Genomic DNA, 19,251 nt, shown 5'->3' on the forward strand with positions numbered 1-19,251 from the left:
TGGGAAGTTCAGGCTCTACAGTAACAAAAGGAAAATACCAGGAGAGTTCTCATAGAGACAGTGATGGCTAAGCCTCACAGAAGCACAGAATCATAGAATGTCCTCAGTTGAAAGAGACCCACAAGGATAATGGAGTCCAACTCCTGGCCCTGGATAGGACATCCCAAGAATCCCACCTTGTGCCTAAGAGCATTGTCCAAATATTTTTTGAGCTCTGTCAGGATTGGTGCAGTGACCACTGCCCTGGGGAGCCTGTTCCAGTGCCCAAACACCCTCTGGGTGAAAAGGGTGAAAACCCTTTTCCTAATATCCAAACTAAACCTCCCCTGACAGTTTCATGCTGTTCTCTTGAGCCTAATTGCTGGTCACCACAGAAAAGACATCAGTGCCTGCCTCTCATCCTCCCTTCATGAGGAAGGTGTGGACTACAATGAGGTCTCTGCCCTCAGCCTCCTCTTCCTCAGCCTGAACAAGGCAAGTGACCTCAGCTACTCCTTGTATGACTTCCCCTCCAGGCCCTTGACCATCTTCATGGCCTCCCTTTGGACAATTTCCAATAGTTCTATGTCCTTACATCCTCAGCCTCACTTATTGCCACTCTAACAGCTGATGTAAGAATCAGACCTTTAGGTGCAATTCTTTCCACAAGCTTGTGGATTTACTAAGTACCAGACATACTTCATCCTTTTGGAAAGCAGCTTTCAACTCCTTTCCCCACACAGAATAAGTTATTAAGGTACAAATAAGAACTGATGGTGAATAATGGAAATTTCCTCCACTAAATGTGTTTTGTTTTAGTTTTTTTCTCTTAATGTGAACCATAACCTCTGCAAATAGAAGAGTGCCTATTTCTTTAAGAGGATCTGTATGTTCCCATAAATGCACCCACACAAAGTGCTAAATTACTCTTCCAAACAAAGGGTGCTGCATCTCTGAACCACTACAGAGGTGTGCATGAGCTGTCTCTGAACCAGCTCTGTCAGTGGCAAGGAACAGAGGCTCCTCTGCTTGGGCTAAATCCTCCTTCCATCACTGGGATCTGTGCATCCCAGTGGTGTCCTGCTGCATCTGGGCACCAGGCTAAATTATACTGCCTCTGTTCTCCAAGCTGGCTCCTGGATCTTTGCATCTTTCAAGTTCAAATGCTGCTTCTGAACAAGCTACATTTTTGCCAAATATGCCATTTATTCCCTGATTATATCTCAGAACCAAAATCTTTAGTATGCATAATGTGAAGCAATGCTAGGAATGCTTCACCATTTGTTCCCTGCCCTAGTCCAGCAACCAGCCAGGAGTCCTGAGTGGGGCATCACACAGAGGAAGGTGGTGGCAGATCACAGGAGATCACCATGTGAAGGTGTTTGGGAAAGAGGGATAAGGCTTGGGATCTCTGTGCCCTGTTCCATATTTTGACAATAAATAAGTTTGCACACATTAAAAGGACATACATCTACAGTGCAAATTGCTGTTCCTCAACTATTTGCCCAGGCTCCTGTTCAGGCAGTGAAGGCAAAGCTTGAGCATGATTTTTCTGTCCTAAAGCATTCATTTTAAAGGAGTTATCTGAGTAGCACCTTAGAAATATCTATTTCTCTGTCCTGTCCATAAAAAGAATGCTGGTGGATACTTTGAATAAAGCTGATTCTACTAAAGTAAACTGAAATAAATTCCACTCATGATCAGGATCTCAGACAAAATGCACTCCTAGGCCTGAACATTACCATAGAAGAACTATCAATGTCATTTCAGCATGGGGATCCTTGTGTAAAAATGTGAGGGGGGATGAGCAAATTTCATTGCAGTTCAAAGTACTCCAAGATTATATGAGTGGTCCCCAAAATTAAGGGGGCTGGGGAAGGGCACAGCATTTATCCTCTGATGGTCTGGCTGCACAAACTAAAGTCTCACAGGATGAGCTAGAGCCAATACCCCTCTAATTTTGTACCTGTGCAGCCATCAGAGGAAATATTCTCACCCAATGCAAGCCAGCATTCCACAGTGGGAGCAAACACAGGGGCATCACCTCCAGACCGTTTAACTCCAGGGGTGGGACAAAGGCAGAAAAGAGGAGTTCTGATGAGAACATTATCCCCATCACAAATGCTCCATGGTGGAATAACCACCTTTGATTATGAGATGAACTGGAATGGACAGCACTTAAACCAAGATACACTTCACTCACACACTATAGCTGGTAGCATATACAGATTTTTAAATCATATATCTGTCTTAAGACTAAGAAATGCTGTTCTTTCTGGCCAGAATAAGCTACAGGGATTCTGTTGCCAACCATAACATATAAAAGAACCTATAAAATTACAGTCACACACTAAGGCATATGTCTCACATTTAACTTAATGTTTATCTTGTCAGGAAGTTCAGCTAGACCATGCCAACATTTTGTTTCATTCATGCTGTCTTCAAAATCATCTGTAGTTGAGGGAGGAAAAGGAAGGGGAGAGAAAAGAAAATGCAACAGAATGATCCACACACACACACATATATATATATATATATACACATATATATATAAGGGACAAAATTCAAAATAATCTCATAAATAAGGCTCAAACCCAAAAGCATCAAAGGACCAAAGGACCCCATAGCAGCAGCATTCACCTTCATTTTACTTTGCATGGATTGAAGTTGCCATCCTCAATTTCATCTGTAAAATAAACAATGATTCTAAAATTCTAAGTCACAACATGTGCCCTTCACACATCTACAGCATGAAGTGGACTCCTTGATTTCTGATAAGCCTTATTGTGCTGAAGGGTTTTGTGGGTGTTGGTGCTGAGGAAGTCCCCTTCACACACTACAGACCTCGTATCAGCCACTCCTGAAGAACACACTCATAAGAAAAATCAACTGGAACACAAAAAAAGCAAAAGAGTGAAAAGGAAGCTACTTCTTTCAAAATTATCTAAAATATCTTTATTTCACTCATATTAGGAAAAAATATTGCCTTACTTAAAACATAGCTTACACAAGTAAATAATTCATCATCATGAATTATTTAGAGTTATGTGGACTTAATATGTTTACAAGTCCCAAGCTGTTTTACAAAAGAGGAAACACTTTTATAATTGGCACTCTTTTTAAAATGTTCCTGTGATGCTGAGGATTCTGATTATCAGTGGCACTGGTCCTGACAGAAAAGCTTTTATAAACAGAGTGTTTGGTTGGAAGATAAGAGCAGTGGGAAATGACTAAGTAACGTGATCTTTTCTTAGTAATTGCTGATTATTGCTGCTGAACAAGATGATTCTTCCAAACACCATCCTGTAAGCTTTGACTTATCTCAGGTATGGTAAAAGGTCTCCAAATCAGACACAAATAAGTCACTGACCTGAGGCATCATCTCCCAGAACAGGCATCTGCCATGTACAGGCACAGGGCAAGCCAGCCCCACGCACTGCAAACAGCACCTTTCCCCTGGCAGCGAGTATTCCACAAGTGCCCAGAGGAAGCCACTTATGCTGAAGAATAAACCTGCCCTTGACAGCCCAAGAAGGCTTTTTTTAAGTTCATTACCACCTCTGTCATGCTCTGCATACCGCTCTCCTTTCAGAGTTGCTGCCAGTTTCCCCTGGATATCTCCATGGTCAGAAGTCCTCATGGAAATGCTCTTTGAAGGTGCTGCCAGACCTCCTGTCTCTCTCTCAAAACGCTCTCTGAAAGCTCCTGATGACCCTGGTCCTTACAACTCAGAAAATTTGAGAGGCCATTCACTTTCTGTAACAGAAGTATAAGAAGCTGGTCTAGATAAAGCCCTAAGGAGGCTGGTCTGACCCCACAGGTGACCCTGATTTTAGCAGGTGATTGGAACAGATGTTCCTTCCAACCAGAATTATCCTATGAAACTATCCTGTGAACAAAAATAGCTTTTTACTATTCACTTCATCAGAGAGTAAGTACAATAGCAGTCCCAGAAAGAAGCTAAGACTGGCTAAGAAAGACAGGCAAGGAAGATTGCCATTCCTGGTGCTCCCTTTATTTAAGTAGCCTCAACTCAGAGCAGTCCACACAAGAAACACCCATTTCAGGAGAAAAAAACTCTGTGCTTTGCCTCTTCTGTCTCCAGCTGAACCCTCAAAATCCAAAGAGTCCCAGAGGAGACAAAAAGGAGAATGATGTCCTTGGACCGACCTCCTGATTGCAAAAAAGCATAAAAAAGCAAAAAAAAAGCAAAAAAAAATCAGGTGCTTTGTGGAAAGGGCTTCCCACTCTGCTGGATCTTAGAAAACCAGTTCTGTTAGCTGACATTTCTTCATGCAATATCCTGACACTTTCTGTTCTGAGGGAAGCACCTGTGCTTGTACAGACAGCAGGCACTGGGCTTTGGGAGGGAAGCAAGGCAGGAGTGATGATGCAGCCCCTGCATTCCTCCTACGTGCAGGTGTGGTGACCAAAGTAGCTACAGCCATATCCTTGTCCAGTCCCATCCCAGCCACAGGTGTCAGTATTCAAACAAGTCAAGGAGTCCACTACAGCTGGGTTTTATTACACATAATGCAGAATTTTCAAATTAGAACATTCAGGCCTTGCTTCTTGTCTTCACTGTCTCAGCACTTTGTGTTTGTATCTTTTATCTGGAGACAATGTCTCATCACTTATGGCCAACACAGTCAATTAACTCCCTCTTTTCAGAGAGCACTTTTCCTCATCTCGGCTGTGCTGGGTTAGAGGTTGCACTTGATGAGCTTAAAGGTCTTTTCCAACTTAAATTGTTCTGTGATTCTGTGATTCATCTACAAGGCATTCCTCACCTTTGATCTACCATCTGACAGTGCAGCAGAGATCCATGTTACATTGCTGATTCTGGCATTAGATGTGTCCTAATTTCATCTAACTAACCTATTTCAGGGTACCCTATCCCCACTACATCTCTGCCACTTTTAGCTTATTGTCATGGAGATTTTGAAGCTCAGAGCAGAAAAACGTGTACACGCTAAACTGAATTTCACCCATGCAGAGCCCAAGTGGAGAGGCTGGGAAAACCCTGGGAGGTGGTAGGAAAAAACCAGATCAATCCCCTTGACCACATTGTGCAGCAATAACTCCAGGGCTCATAATTCAGCAGCAATCTTGACATCTGCTGTTTGTCCCCAAGCAGGAGCAGGGAGCAGTGGAGCAGAGTAGCCATGGTTACATCTCAGTCGCTGTTGCTGGTCACTCCCATCTCGTTGGGTAATTCCATGATCACAAAGTCCCAGCCTAGGTCAAGCTGGCTTAACAAGTCATCTGATGCAGCCCATTTCACCCTATATAGTCTGCTTATGACTCTGGATAATGGTTAACTTTCCAAGGATATTAATTAACTTGCTCTGAGGGGCCTTGCACACCTAAGGTAGCGTTAGGCAGTCACACAATCAAATCACCACAGGGCACTGCAGATCCAGCAGCTGCCAAAAACAAAGGGAAGCCATTCCCACCACTGCCAAAGTCCAAAGTGCCTTCAGCATGTGGTGCTGTAGGCAAGAGGGTTATGCTGGTATGTATTTTTAGTTCAACTAGCAGAGACTATTTCTGCACTCCAATGTCTGATGCTGAGCTAGCCCACCTTCTGTTTCTCCAGCAGGTTATTATTATTAGCTGCACTAAACCAATGAGCTCCTCAGCATAGCAGGTTTAATAAAGCATTCATGTCACCCACTACCAATGCAAGGCACCTAAAGAAAACAAGGCCTAATTTACAATGCTACTAAAAATTAGCAGAAGTCTGATGATCATTCTTCACTAGCTTTTTTCACTGTTTTTTTTTCCAACAATCTTTCCTCCCTCTTCAGACAAAAGAATTGATGCAATCCAAAAGAATTGAAGCAATCCAAATGACTTGAGGCAAACCAAAATCTATTCCTCCTCTCCCCACATAAAAGAAGGAACACATCTAAGGGCTTTTCACATAACCTTCTGGAATTATTATTCATCTCCATTTCATCCATTCATGCATATGGACTTGTTTCAAAAGAGTAGCCTTGCTGAAATAATGTCTATCTGCCTTGTCCCTCTTCTGCCTCACAATGCCCCTGACTTTGCTGCCTGGTTCCCCAAGCAAAGACAAGGAATGTTCAGGTGGTTGTGACATCCCGGGCTAAAACAGCAGCTTGACTTTGATCCATCCATGGCAGCCAGCAAAAGCTTTTCGACCCAGAGGGCTCAGGCTTCCATGCCTTTCTCAAACAACAACCTCTTCACAGCCTTGTGCATTATCTTTCCTTCTGAAAAGACTTTTGTGCATGGGGATGACTCCTGCTGTTCCTGAGGTCAGTGGCAAGCATCCCACAGCCTCCAGCGGTGCAAGGACTGGGTGGCTGTGGAGCAAAGCACTCTAGAACATCACACAATGAGACTTTATTTCCTCTAACATCTACCGTGGCACACTGCACCCTCACACAGCTCAGCCTAAGTACAGCTGCAAAGGGAGAGGGAAACTGAGAGGAAACAATGAGGCACGGACAGAAAAGAGAGGTTTTCAGTTGAGATTTTAAACCAAGACAGTCAGGAAAAGAAAATAAATAGCACTGTGAGACTGCAGGGTGTAGAACAGGTTGATTATGCAGGGCAGTGTACTCTGTCAGCATCTGTAAGAGATACTTGCAGCTGCAAACACTGCTCAGTTCTAATGAAATCCATCTGCCCTGTCCCACAGAGATCCTCATGTCCTGTGACGTGGGATAGTTGGGCCCTAACAGTGCAGAAGAGCTGTGCAGATGTGAGCCAGTACCTGCAGCACTCAGGTGCTCAATCACACAGAGGGAGAGCACTTGCTACAGGTACTGGCAGACTGCCAGCTCAAAACCTGTAGCCCAGAGTTCTCTACAGAAATTAAAATACCAGTAAGAACCCACATTTTTTTTAGAGCACACAAATCCAGAAAAGTGGCATACAAAGAGAGGCTATCTCCCAAAAATGGGTGTTTGCCCATTCTGCCCCATCACTTCTGAAACAAATGGGAGACTTTTTTAAACAAATAAAATCAGTGGTTTCATGCAGACACCTCAAAGCTGGCATTTTCAAGCCAAGGGCCTATTTAGCAAGAATATGAGGTTACATCATCTATAGGCATCATCTCCCTGCAATGAGGTCAAGTCAAAGCCACTGAGCAGAACAAGAGGCTATGAGTGGAAAGGAGGAGATCATTTGATAGAGACGGAAGTTTTCATATGGAAACACCTCTCTTGTCCAGGATTCAGTGGATGGAAATCCTGGTCCTTTTGATCTGTTCTTTAAGAAATCATTTTTATACAACAGGATTGCTTTTCTTACGGCTACAATGGTTTTGGCAGCATGGGTTGACAAATTGACCAAGATACAAGCAACATTTCACTCAAGCCACATCCTCCAAATAATACTTACATCCTTTAGGGCCATAAAAAGGTAATGGGGCTGTTCTTTCCAGTGTCAGAAGTAAATGCAATGATAACAATGAGAGAAACAAAATTACACATTAGAAGATGGTGCAGGACCAGATTCCTTCCCAGTCCTGTAGATCTTCATAGCAATACAATGGGGAGGTTTTTTTGCCCAACTAGCTGGACCAAAAAAGAGCCTAGTCCTCCCCAGGCTGCTAAATGGTGGCATCAGGGTCCTAACAGCACAAGTAGTCCCTACCAAGTGAAGTTACAAAAAGAAAGCCCCACTTGTCATTGTGCTGCATTCTGTGAATCCTCAAAAGCCAGTGACCAGAATCTGAAGTTTACATGCAAATAAGACAAACGTCAATTTACTGTCACAGCACTGCTAGGCATTTTCAGTACAAGTCTTTTGTTTAAAATCTGCAGTTTTACCTCTAAATTCCAATAGAGTGCACAAGGTCTTAGCTATCCATGACAACCCCCCATAGCTAACAACAAATAAAACAAATACAAATAAAAGGCAATTATGATGAATATAACTACTAGATACATGTTTCATACATATATATATATATATATATATATACAGACATGCATATATAGATATATATATATATATATACACACACACATATATATATACAGACATGCATATATATATATGAATATATACTAAATATACTACTACAAAATCAAGAATTTGGTGGGTACCAGGAAATACCAGGAAAAGGTCAAAGTACTGCTTATGTTGTCTTAGTCCTATGATCCTAAGGATGAGAAAAGACTACTGGTAGGAAGAGCATATCAGGATTTTGCATTTTCCTGCAGTGCCTCGTGAGCAGTAAGAGAAGTACATTTTGTGGGTCCCTCTGTGACCACTGAAAATGATCTTAGTACTGAAACATACCTAGGTCAGAGGTATGGGGGCTACAGAAACAAAGAATTCACACCAAGGCGTGTCTGAACCTGAGAGAGAAGCAGAAATGCCATGAGATTTCTGGCAGATTTGTAGGAGGACCAGAGAGAGCCTCCCCCCTCCCCCCCACAGGTATTCTCTTTCAATATGGGACAGCACATGGATGTCAGCAGCATCTGAGTGTACAAAATTAAGAAATTCTTCCTTTTACACTTTGTTTGGATGCTCCATCTGTGGCAGTAGAACGGGGAAGAAATAAAACTGCTGAATAACATAGTCCTTAATATTGCAGGCACTAATAATAGGATTAGAGAGAGAATAAAATCATATCCTCTTGGATTTGGAACATTTGGAGGAAGCCAGCTTCTGACTCATTCTCCCAATAAGTTGAGATGAGGCATGTCACGGTGCTGACCTTCTGAAGGAGGATCAGCCCAGCAGCCACAACTGCCCAGGTGGTTTCATTCCCTCCTGGAGCAGTGTTAGCAGAGGTCATGCTACATCACAGGCCCTGCCCTGAGGTTCTTGCAGCATGTCAGGCATTACCAGCATGCAAGGGAGGGAGCTGGGTGCAGGGGAGACCAGAGGAAACACACACAAAGAGAGACACCTGCACTGTGCTCGTGGACACGCTTCTGTCAGAGCTGTGCTGGGGGAAGCACAGACACTCAAATTGTCTCACCAGTGGGGGAAGAAGGTTTCAAACCATGAGCAAGGAAAGTGATGGACCCCAGAGGTTACAGAGCAAAGAAACCCAAAGCTTGCACCACCTGAGCCAGTAGACCAGGAAGGAATTAAAACCTTCCAGAGTGCTGATGGGGTATCTGCTCAGTGGACACAAAGATTCCCATTGCATCATCATGGGTGTCATTTAGACTAAGTGAACTTGCCAAGACAAGTCCGACTCTGCAAGAACATGAAAAATGGCAAAAAAAAGGTTATTTCTGTATCAAGTACGGATTTGGTACATTATTTTAAGGGAACCAAACAGACAGAGGAGTGTCCAGTTTCTAATGCAAGGATCCCATTGTCCCCCTCCTCACTGGGAAAACTTTTCCGTGGTTAAGTGTCTGTCTTATTAAACAGTGAACTGAGCCAATCACAAAAGAGTGTAAAGGAAAAAAACCCCACCATATTGCAAGAGGGAAAATAACAAAGTGTGATTATTGAATAGAATAATAAACAGCAGTGTACACATAGGCTCAAAATAAAATGAATAGCATTGTTAAACTAAAGGCAAGATACAACATTCTTCTTCAAATCATCTTTCACTTCAGCTTACTACAGGGTAGGATCTGGAAAAACTAAAACCAACAAAAAAAACCAAACCAACCAAACAAACAAACAACAACAACAACAACAAAACAACAAAAAACACCCAAACCCTGGCTGCAGCATTTCCAAAATTCCTGCCTCAACCTGTTGGCAAATGATGGCTTTAGCAGACTACTATACAAGTCTTCTTTTGTTCTGAGCTCTGAGAGCCACAGTGGGTCACTAATGAAAATTAGCCAGCAAGATTTTAAAAGATGCTTAGTTATATCATGAGATACATATTTTTTTCCCTTAGAACAGTGCTAGTGAACAATAAGTGAGCATTGAGGAAGCAGCTCTTAACAGCCATGCACGAAACAAAAGAAAGACTGTGTTCCTGTCCATTACTAAACTCATAAAATAAAGTATAATAATAAAAAAAACAATAAGGAAAATGAAAAAAATCTCTCCTAAGCTTTTCAGGTTAAGGAATGGAAAGAGCTGCAGGACTGGGGGGCACTGAGAATTAAATACTGGGTATCTGAGGGGGGGAATATCTTTGCTGTTTCCTCTGATGTCAGCCTCAGTGCCCTGACTTTCCATGAACAGCCTTCCATAGAGGATTTCTATAGCCAAGCAGTGCTCATCAATCTTCCCTGCCTTACCCAGCATCATTTCTAACAGAAGTTTTCAGCCCTGCAGCAATCAAAAGTCCATGTATGAACTCTGGCTTCTCCATAATCATCTGCCCACCTCCAGCAGCAAAGCAGGACTGTGCAGGAATACTTGCAGAGTGCTAATGTGTAATACCCAGAGCCCTTTGACCTTCAGTCATCTGCTTGTGCTGATGGGAGGGTCACTGCTCCGCACCTCACTGAGCTGGCCCTGGATTATGCACTGTACATCTCTGCAACACATGTAACCAGGGTTGTGGCTGTTACTGGTGTCTAAGTGTCAGACACATGAGCACATTTGCACTCTTTTTACAGGCATTTTGACAGACACTTTTATTCCCCCTGTTACTACAAAGAAGTCTCAAGACTTAAATATTCGCTGATTTTGAAGCAAACACCAAATCTCATGCAGAAATACACCATGTAATGTACCCAGACTCTTAAGGACTGTAGCCCTACAATGCCTTAGTTTAATTAATCTAAGTATCCAAAATCCTCCTCTTCAGTTAAATTTGGTGTCTGTGAGCACTGTCATTACCATAGATCAAAGAGCCCCTTGTAGAGAAGACCTGTTGTGATGAGGTCAAGTTCCTCAAGAAATTATTTTTCAGACTGAAGCACTGATTCCAAATAGCTGCCTATATTTTCTTTTTCTACCCTTTACCTTATCAATTTCCCTTGGGATGGAAAATAATTCCTAGATAATTTTTACAGCACTTCTGCATAAGAACTGGACATGAGGTCCTGCCTACCCAAATTGCTTGTTCTGTAGCCTGCAGGAGGAGAATATTTGTAAACATAGAGAAAAGGTGGGTGCAATTCTGCCCTCTGTTCTGTACCTACAAACTTAAATTATATTCTAGCTCCTGCTGATTTTAGAAGGATCTACAGACATAGCAAATTGCAGGACTGGGACCAAAAACCACTCTGATTTTCAAATCAGGTTGAACATGAGAGACAGGTGTCTCTTAACCTACGTACAAGGATAAACATATATATATATAAATATATATACACACAAGTATATGAGTAATTGTGTTGGGTCATACCCAGATCACCCCTAAGTTTGAATAAGGAAGTATTTCCAGCATTGCACAGACAAAGATGATTTAGGGAGGACAAGGGACACCAGAGAGGAAGAACAGGATTTTAGAGAAGGAGACAGAGACAGCAGCAGCGTCAGATCTCTTTCTCCTTACTGCTGGCAAAATTAAACAAACAAAGAAATAAAAATAGTTCTGTGGTAGTAGAAAGAGCTCTCTGCAGTCATTACACAGCAAACAGTCACAGCTTAAACACTTGGCTTAAACTTACTTCTTATTGTCCCTCCCTTTTTGCTCCTCAGACATACGCACTCACCCACATCTATTTGCCTGCACAAGGACACTCCACAGCTTTGTGTCTCTTCTGTTTATAAAATGACAAGGACTGTCCTCATGTGCTTTTGGATCAAAACTATTCTTCCTACCTTCTGAAATGTACCCACTTCATGCTTTCTCACAACAGATGAAGTGAGCATCTTCTACTGTGTGGCCATCAGACACACATCTTTGAGATAATTTTATTTTGATTTATTTCTTAGGAGGTGTAAAGGTTAAAAAGCAGTATTTTTGCAATTCTATACATACATATATTCTCAGGCACGACTGCATTGATAATGTAATAATTTAGTCTGGTTTTAAAGCACTTAAGGTGAATCTGACAGTTGTGGACTACAGTGAGGTTTCTAGTCTTGTCTATTCATATACCTCTCTGCTTTACAGCTCTCTGCTGAATATGATGAGAGAGATTTATTTGTAGAGTGGGTACAGACAGAAGTCCGTTGTCGCATAATTTTTTTTTCTTTAAAGGTTATTAATTACCACGTCAACCTTTGCTCTGCTGCTGCTGCCCACTTTTATTTTAGAAGAGCAGCCGTTCCCCACTCTGCTCACACTGGGCCACCCCCCACCATCCCCTTTTCCAACAACCTTTTAGAACATTATTTATTATTCCTTCTGTATCTGGGTGGAGGAGAGAGAGGGGCAGTATGGCAGGGATGGGGAACATGAGCTGGAAAACATGCTTGCCTGGAATTGTCATCACACTGCTGTTGGAAGGAGCGAGCCGGAAAACTCGCAGCAACACTCGCACGCAAACACACGCCAGGCACACAGCACATCGATCCCGGGGAGTTTGTGAGCAGCCCCACAGCTCTTACCTGGCTTGTCTGGGATCCCTCTGCAGTGCAGCTCCCTTGGCTCCCTGTGCCCTATTCCCCCCGGGAGCAGCGGGGCCGGGGCTGTGACCGGGGTGCCGGTGCGGGTAGGGGTTGGCAGCAGCTGGCTGCAGCCTCTGCTGCCGGGCTCTGGCTCCTGCCAGGGCTGCTGCTGCCGCTGCTGCTCCTGATGATGCCGAGGAGGAGGAGAGCAGAGTGAGGAGGAGGAGGATGCTGGCGGTGATGCTGTTGCCATGGTTACCCAACTCGGCGGCGGCACCGCTCAGAGCAACAGCTGCCCCAGCACCCAGATCTGCTCGAACCCATGGCTGCCAAGCAGCCCTCGGTGTGCAGGCACAGGGACGTCACCCCAGAGCCCCTCTCCACAGGGAAAGAAGCAGCCGGGAGGATGGAGGTCACTCCTTGGCACAGTTTTGGGGCTCTGGGAAAACAGATGGAGTGATGCATCCAAAACGTTTGCATGCTGCACTTGTCGGCAGAGAGCTCTCTGCCCTGCAAAGGTCAAACACCAGCTTCCAGGAGGGAGAACTTTCTTTTTTTAGAGGGTTCTTGCATTTTTATAAAGAACTGAATAAAACAGCAAAGCTGGGGAAGGGAACGACTTTCAAAGTTGCTGCTGCGATGCAATTTTAAACTTTTTCTTTTTTAAACTGAAGGCCAACCCTTCGCCTTTAAATTGGGACTTAAAAGTTACTGTCTTATCAGGTAAGGGTCTCTTTGAATAGAGAAATAGCCCTAGAAGTGAGTTCCTTGTGTGAGAGAGAACTGCCTCTAACCACCAAACAGTGAGAAAAAAACCTTCCAGAAAGGAACCCACTTACACAGCTCAGGACACCAATTCTTTCATGCATGAAGCAAACAAGCTGAACTTTGCCTTTGTCTAATGATCTGAAAATAAGAAAGGAAAAAGAGCTCAGGTGAATGGACTGCCACATGATCAAAATACGGAGTATTAACTGAGAGAGAGACGTGAAATCAAGGCATTCAGCTGCCATTTATCGATCAAAGAGGCATGTTGTGAGGCTCTCATTTTGCACTGGAACATCACAAGACACAACAAGGTCACAACAATCAAATGTCACTTCCACCCCAAAATGTCAGTGCAAAGCTACATAATGCTCATAAGCCACGACAGTTTTCTCAGGAGCTGGTACTGCTTGCAGGACATTGTGAAACCCTGTCTGGAAAATACTGGAAAAAAAAAAAATAAAAATCACTGGCGGAAACTTTCTAAAAGGATTTGCTTCCTGCTGCCAGATCTCTGCTTGCAACCTGAATGCAGCAGATGATATCAATCTATGAGCTCGAGGCACCAAGAAAATGAACTGGATGGTATTTCCTGTTAGAGTATCAAACCTGGATAAATGGTTATAGAAGATGGGAGCCTACAAAAAGAGATGGACAGGATTTTTTACAAGACCAGGTAGTGACAAGACAAAGAGGAATGGCTTCAAACTGAAGAGAGTAGGTTTGGATTAGAAATTGGGGAAAAGCTCTTTGCTATGAGGTGGTGAGGCCCTGAAACAGGTTGGCCAGAGAAGCTGTGGATGCATGAGCCTCAGAAGTGTTCAAGGCCAGGCTGAATGGAGCTTGGAGCAACCTGGTTTAGTGGAAGGTGCTCCTGTCCCTAGCAGGGGGGCTGGAATGAAATGTTCTTTAAGGTCCCTTCAAGCCCAAGCAATTCTATGATTCGATGGTGTGCTGTTGGCAGCATTTCTCAAGATATTCTAGAAGACAGTGTCTCAACACCGTGTTCATTTGCAGAGTCATAATCTGCTCCATATAAAATCATTTTCTATAAATCTCATGTCTGTGGGAGAAACTGGAACTACCTGACTGAGAAGGAAAAAGTGCCAGCCAGCCTACACTGTCAGACCTCCTTGGAGTAACTTCTGATTTCACAGCCTCCAAGTATCTTACAAACCATATCCCCGAAGATTTTTTAATTAATCTTCTTTTAGGCAACAATTTTGATGTCTGCTCAGAAATTATATGGAATAGCTTACTCAAAGGGACTTTCTAGCACTCTAAAAAGAAATGAGAAATATGTTATCTTTTTTAATCTTTAAAAACGTAATGCATGTAAAATTAGACAGGACTCTGAAACCCTTCTCAAGAGCTAAAAAATATTTGCTGCCTGTGTGGCCCAGGAGATTCCTGCTGTAATTTTGAATGCAGGGCAAGAAGATCTCATTGCAATAATGATGGTGAGCACATTTAAATCACCCGTTCCATGATTAACCATCTGACAGCAAAACCCATGGTTATTCTGAATAGATCACTGAGACCACAGACAGATCTCATTTCTGCTAAATCAGGATGTGTACTGCAAAATGTACCTGCTGAGGTGTGTGTAACCAGTTTGCAAGATTGTATTTTCCAAGTTTGCTTATTGGGGCTTTTTTTTTTTTGGAAGCTGCATCTCTGATTTCAAGAAGACACATGACAACAGCAGGAGAGAGTTGTCCTCTGTTTTCAGGTTCTTTGGCTCAGCGTGGCTATTTCATAGCACTGAGGAATTGCCCACCTTTATTCTCTTGCTAGTGATAATCTGCAACAGTGAGGAAAAATCCACCTCAAAGGAGATGCAGAGTCCACTAAAACAAATGGCTTTGATACCTCTCTGTCTGTACCCTGCAGAGTGGGCATCTTCACTTGTGCCATGTGAGGACAAAGGTCTGACAAAGCACAGGGAAAAAGATCAAATAAAAAGAAAGGTAAAACAGTTTCATTTTCCCTCAGTCATGCAAGAAGGTCCTGCATGGTGGGATCGATGACTTGCATTGTTCACTGAGGAGAAAAGTGATGTTACAGTATGTAAAACATGCAGATCTCATAAGTAGCTATGATTCAATAAAGAAAGGACACATCACAGATGTATTTGACAGAGTCAAAAGGAAAGGATGTGTTTTTAAGCACAGCATTAATTTTTAAAGATAGAACCTATGTCTTGCAGACCTGCTAAGGAATTACAGAGCCCTCTGGGCATCTCAGATAGTACAAGGCACCTATGTTTAGTCATGTCTGTCATTAACTTTTTGCTTTAAATACTAAAGACAGGATAAATACTAAAGACAATCAGCTCAGCCTAACATAGATTTCTAAAGCAAATCAGGTAAATTCTCCCTTTATGCCTGTTTTTCTCTCCCTGCAGTTAGGAAAACACAAGGGCTCACTTAACTGCATTTATCTACAACATCCTGAGGCAAAGGTAAATCCCACCCCTAACTCCAGTTCAGAACTATCCCACCAAACCAGCCATCTGAGCCCTAATGCCTGTCAAAAAAGGTTTAAATCAAAGCATATCTACTGGAAATGTCTCTGAAATGCCATCTTAGCCCCACAGCAGCCTGAGGTTTCAGCAGTGAGGATGCCTCAGTGCCTGTTTAGCTGCTGAATGTTCCCAGACTGGCTGCAATCCCTATGGCACAGACACCCTTGGACATGCTTAGTGTCCTATATCCATCACAGGCAGAAAAATTTGTATTCTGGATTTTTTGTGTGGAGCCTTTGGGTTATTTAATAATAACCTGAAACAGATATTCCCATTAGGCAGCAGGATAACTAATAGATGTTCACTGGAGCATCCAGTCCATGCTGCAGGGCACACAATTGGGCTGGTAAACACTTCTACAGGTTGTAGACTCCTCTTCAGTCTGTTACTCTGCATTACCAGTGCTGGAAGGTGATAGCAATTGTACAAATTCTAAGAGCAGGGTTAAATAAAAAAATTCTTAAAATAACTGAAATGAGTTTAGAACAACAAACTTCTTACTGCCTATTCATGCCTGACCAATTTGGTGACCTTCTATGACAGGGCTGCAGTGTTGGTGGATGGGCCAGAGGGGCTGACACCATCCACCTGGACTTCTGCAGGGACACTGTCCCACACAGCATTCTTGTCTCCATATTGCAGAGGCACTGCAGAGGCACTGGAGCACTTGGCAGATACAGAACTGTCTGGATGATGCACACAAAGGGTTGTGGCCAACAGCAAATTTTCCACATGGAAACCAAGGATGGGCGGAGCCCCTCAGGGGTCACTACTGGGGCTGATGCTGTTCAACAGATTTATCAATGACATGGATGGTGGGATGGAGGCACCCTCAGCAATTTCACTCACCACACCAAGCTCCTGGGGGCTGCCACAGGCTGGAGGGAAGGGAAAGATCCAGAGGGACCTGGACAGGCCGGAGAGGTAGGACTGTGCAAACCTCATGAGGTTCAACAATGTAAAATACAAGGTCCTGCACCTGGGTTGTGGCAATCCCAGACAGATTGACAGGCTGGGTGGAGAAGTGATTCTAAGCAGCCCTGAGGAGGAGAACTTAGTGGTGATGAAAAAACAAGAGAATCCTGAGCAGCATCCAAAGGACCATGGCCATCAGGTCAAAGGAGATGATTCTGCCCCTCTGCTCTGCTCCTGTGAGATCCCACCTGGAGTGCTGAGCACAGTTCTTGTGCTCCCAACAGAAGAAGGACATGGAGCAGTTGGAGCAAGTCCAGAGGAGGCCACAAAGTTGACAGGAAGACTGGAGCAGCTCTCCCATAAAGACAGGCTAAGAAAGTTGGAGCTGTTCAGCCTGAAGAAGAGAAGGTTGTGTGGAGAAACCAAAACAATCTTCCACTACATGAAGAGGGCCTACAAGGACGGAACTCTTTGTCAGGAGCTGTAGTGGCAGGACAATGAGTAATGGGTATAAAAAGAGCAAATCTAGCTTAGAGATTAGGAAGAAATTCTCTGCTGTGAGGGGGGTGAGACACTGGACCAGGTTGCTCAGGGAGGTTGTGGATGCCCCAACCCTGGCAGTGTTCAAAGCCAGGCTGGAAAAGGTCTTGAACAACCTGGCCTCGTGGGAGGTGTCCCTGGCATGGTAGGGGTGTTGGGACCAGATGATCTTTAAGATCCTTTCCAACCCATTAACCTTCTGTGATTCTGTGACTCTCTGACACACCAATATCAGCACATAAAACCTTCCATGGTGAGGCACAAGCTTGTAATTTAAACACACAGACGGAGCAAGGAAGTGAGTGTGTCTCATGCCAAGGAAAGATCACAACCCTCAGCTTCCACATGGAGCACACAAGTGGCTGTGGGCAGGGACCTCATCCTGGCTGTGACAGCTTTCCTCGAGCTCTGGGACACAGCTTGTGCAGGAAACCTCTGTGGAAGCTCCTGTTGGGTGTGTAACAGGACACACTGTGGCTGGGGAGAAGAAGGAAGGGCTAAATGTGTGCTCCAGACAGGAAACACAGCAGCTCTGAAGGTAATGGACAGGGAAAGGTAAACTTCTCTTTTAGTGAACTGAGAAGCTGAATCTATCTTTTGATTGCAACACAGTTTCCAGGGGCTATTTCTCTCTACTTTTTAATTTCAGGAAAGGGTAAGATCCGCAGGGAAAGTCTGACACAGAAGAACAAACAGAACTCTCAGTCTTGGGGCTCTGATTACTTCTGGATCCTCTGTGTGCTCTAGGAGCATTCATATGGCAGGACTCAGGAAGCAAATGCACCATATTGTTATAGCAGGATTTGAAATGCTCTAATGTTAATTACACAGTCTCACATAATCCAGTTTCATGGCATGCAACAGAGAAGCAGTTAAGCAAAAGAAGGAGAAAAACAGGAAAAGGAATCAAAAGATGCCTTTCACACAGCTATTTGAGAAAAATATAACTACAAGTTTCAACTAAAAAATATCAATATTTATTTTGATGCAGCTGGTGACAGTCAGATCTCCATCACCCATGCCCCATCACTGGAAGCATTCAAAGGCAGATGAAGGGACTTTGGGCAACTTGATCCAGTGAAATTAGTTGCTTTCCATGGCAAGAAGTTTGGAACTAGATGTTCTCCAAACCATTTTATGATTCTAATAAATACAGCAGATTCTTATGGAGTTCCACAGTATAAAGGTGTTTTTAAAATAATGCAGTATTTTTTTAAAACCATGTAGCATTTAAAATCATGTGGGATTTTCAAATATCATAGTGAAGAATTAAAGGTAAAGTTTGCAGTTCTAGAAAAAGAATAATTTATCATTCTAACAAGCATGTATTTCACACAAAACCCACACAGTATAACATAAAAATGATCATAAAAACTTGGCTTGTTTAAATAGTTGCATTCAAGAAAAGTTTATACCTCTCCTTTCAAGTCTTTACACTTATCCTTTCCTCCAGCCACAGACTCTCATTCAGCTGCCATCCATTCAATATTTTGTTCATCTAGCACTCAGTTTTAGTTCAGCATTTTGTGACAGCCTGCCAGGTAAACAGCCTTGCTTTAAGCATCAAAAACCTACTTTGACCACCAGTGCTTCCCTTACCTGGAAGGCAGAGGGAATCCCCAGGTTAAAGTTCTCTCATTCAGGGCTCTGGAAGATTGCATACTGGATAGAAAACAGAGAGCAAATAAGCACAATTCAAATGTTTAACATGATGCAAACATTTGATAGGACTTGAAAGAACTACTGCAGTATTAGAAGTTCAAAGAAACAACAACAACAACCAAATAGAAAAAAAGGAAAAAGAAGAAAACAAAAAAGAAAAAAAAACCCCACAATTAAAAGAAGGATTTTTTGCATAACACAACCCAGGCCCAAAACATCATTTTGCAGGCTGCCTTAGGAGCTGCAGAGCACTGCTCACTACTGCAGCACCTCACAGAATCACAATCAATATTTTTCTAAATGCTCCTATTGAAAAAGGGCTGCCACTGCCATCTATTTTGGGCATGGAAAAAAAGTCCTGGACTTTTTCAGAGGCACCCACGCTAGCAGCTGAGATTTTCTGGTGGTCTATGCTGAACTTTGTGAACATTGGAACAGGA

At 43.2% G+C, this 19,251-nt stretch overlaps 1 protein-coding gene across 5 annotated transcripts in view; it reads right to left on the reverse strand.

Moving 5' to 3' along the window:
* FAM135B (family with sequence similarity 135 member B) overlaps positions 1-19,251 on the reverse strand; it is a 258,471-nt gene that overhangs the window by 189,178 nt on the left and 50,042 nt on the right. For 4 of the 5 annotated variants that reach the window (XR_007776840.1, XR_007776841.1, XM_030229682.2 and 1 more), the window contains exon 2: positions 18,749-18,811. The exons of the other annotated variant lie outside the window; for it this stretch is intronic. The gene's annotated coding sequence lies outside the window, so the exon portion shown is untranslated. The remainder of the gene's footprint in view (positions 1-18,748; positions 18,812-19,251) is intronic. 5 annotated transcript variants of the gene reach the window in all.

The sequence above is a fragment of the Serinus canaria genome, chromosome 2 (assembly GCF_022539315.1).
Source record: "Serinus canaria isolate serCan28SL12 chromosome 2, serCan2020, whole genome shotgun sequence".
NCBI lineage: Eukaryota > Metazoa > Chordata > Aves > Passeriformes > Fringillidae > Serinus > Serinus canaria.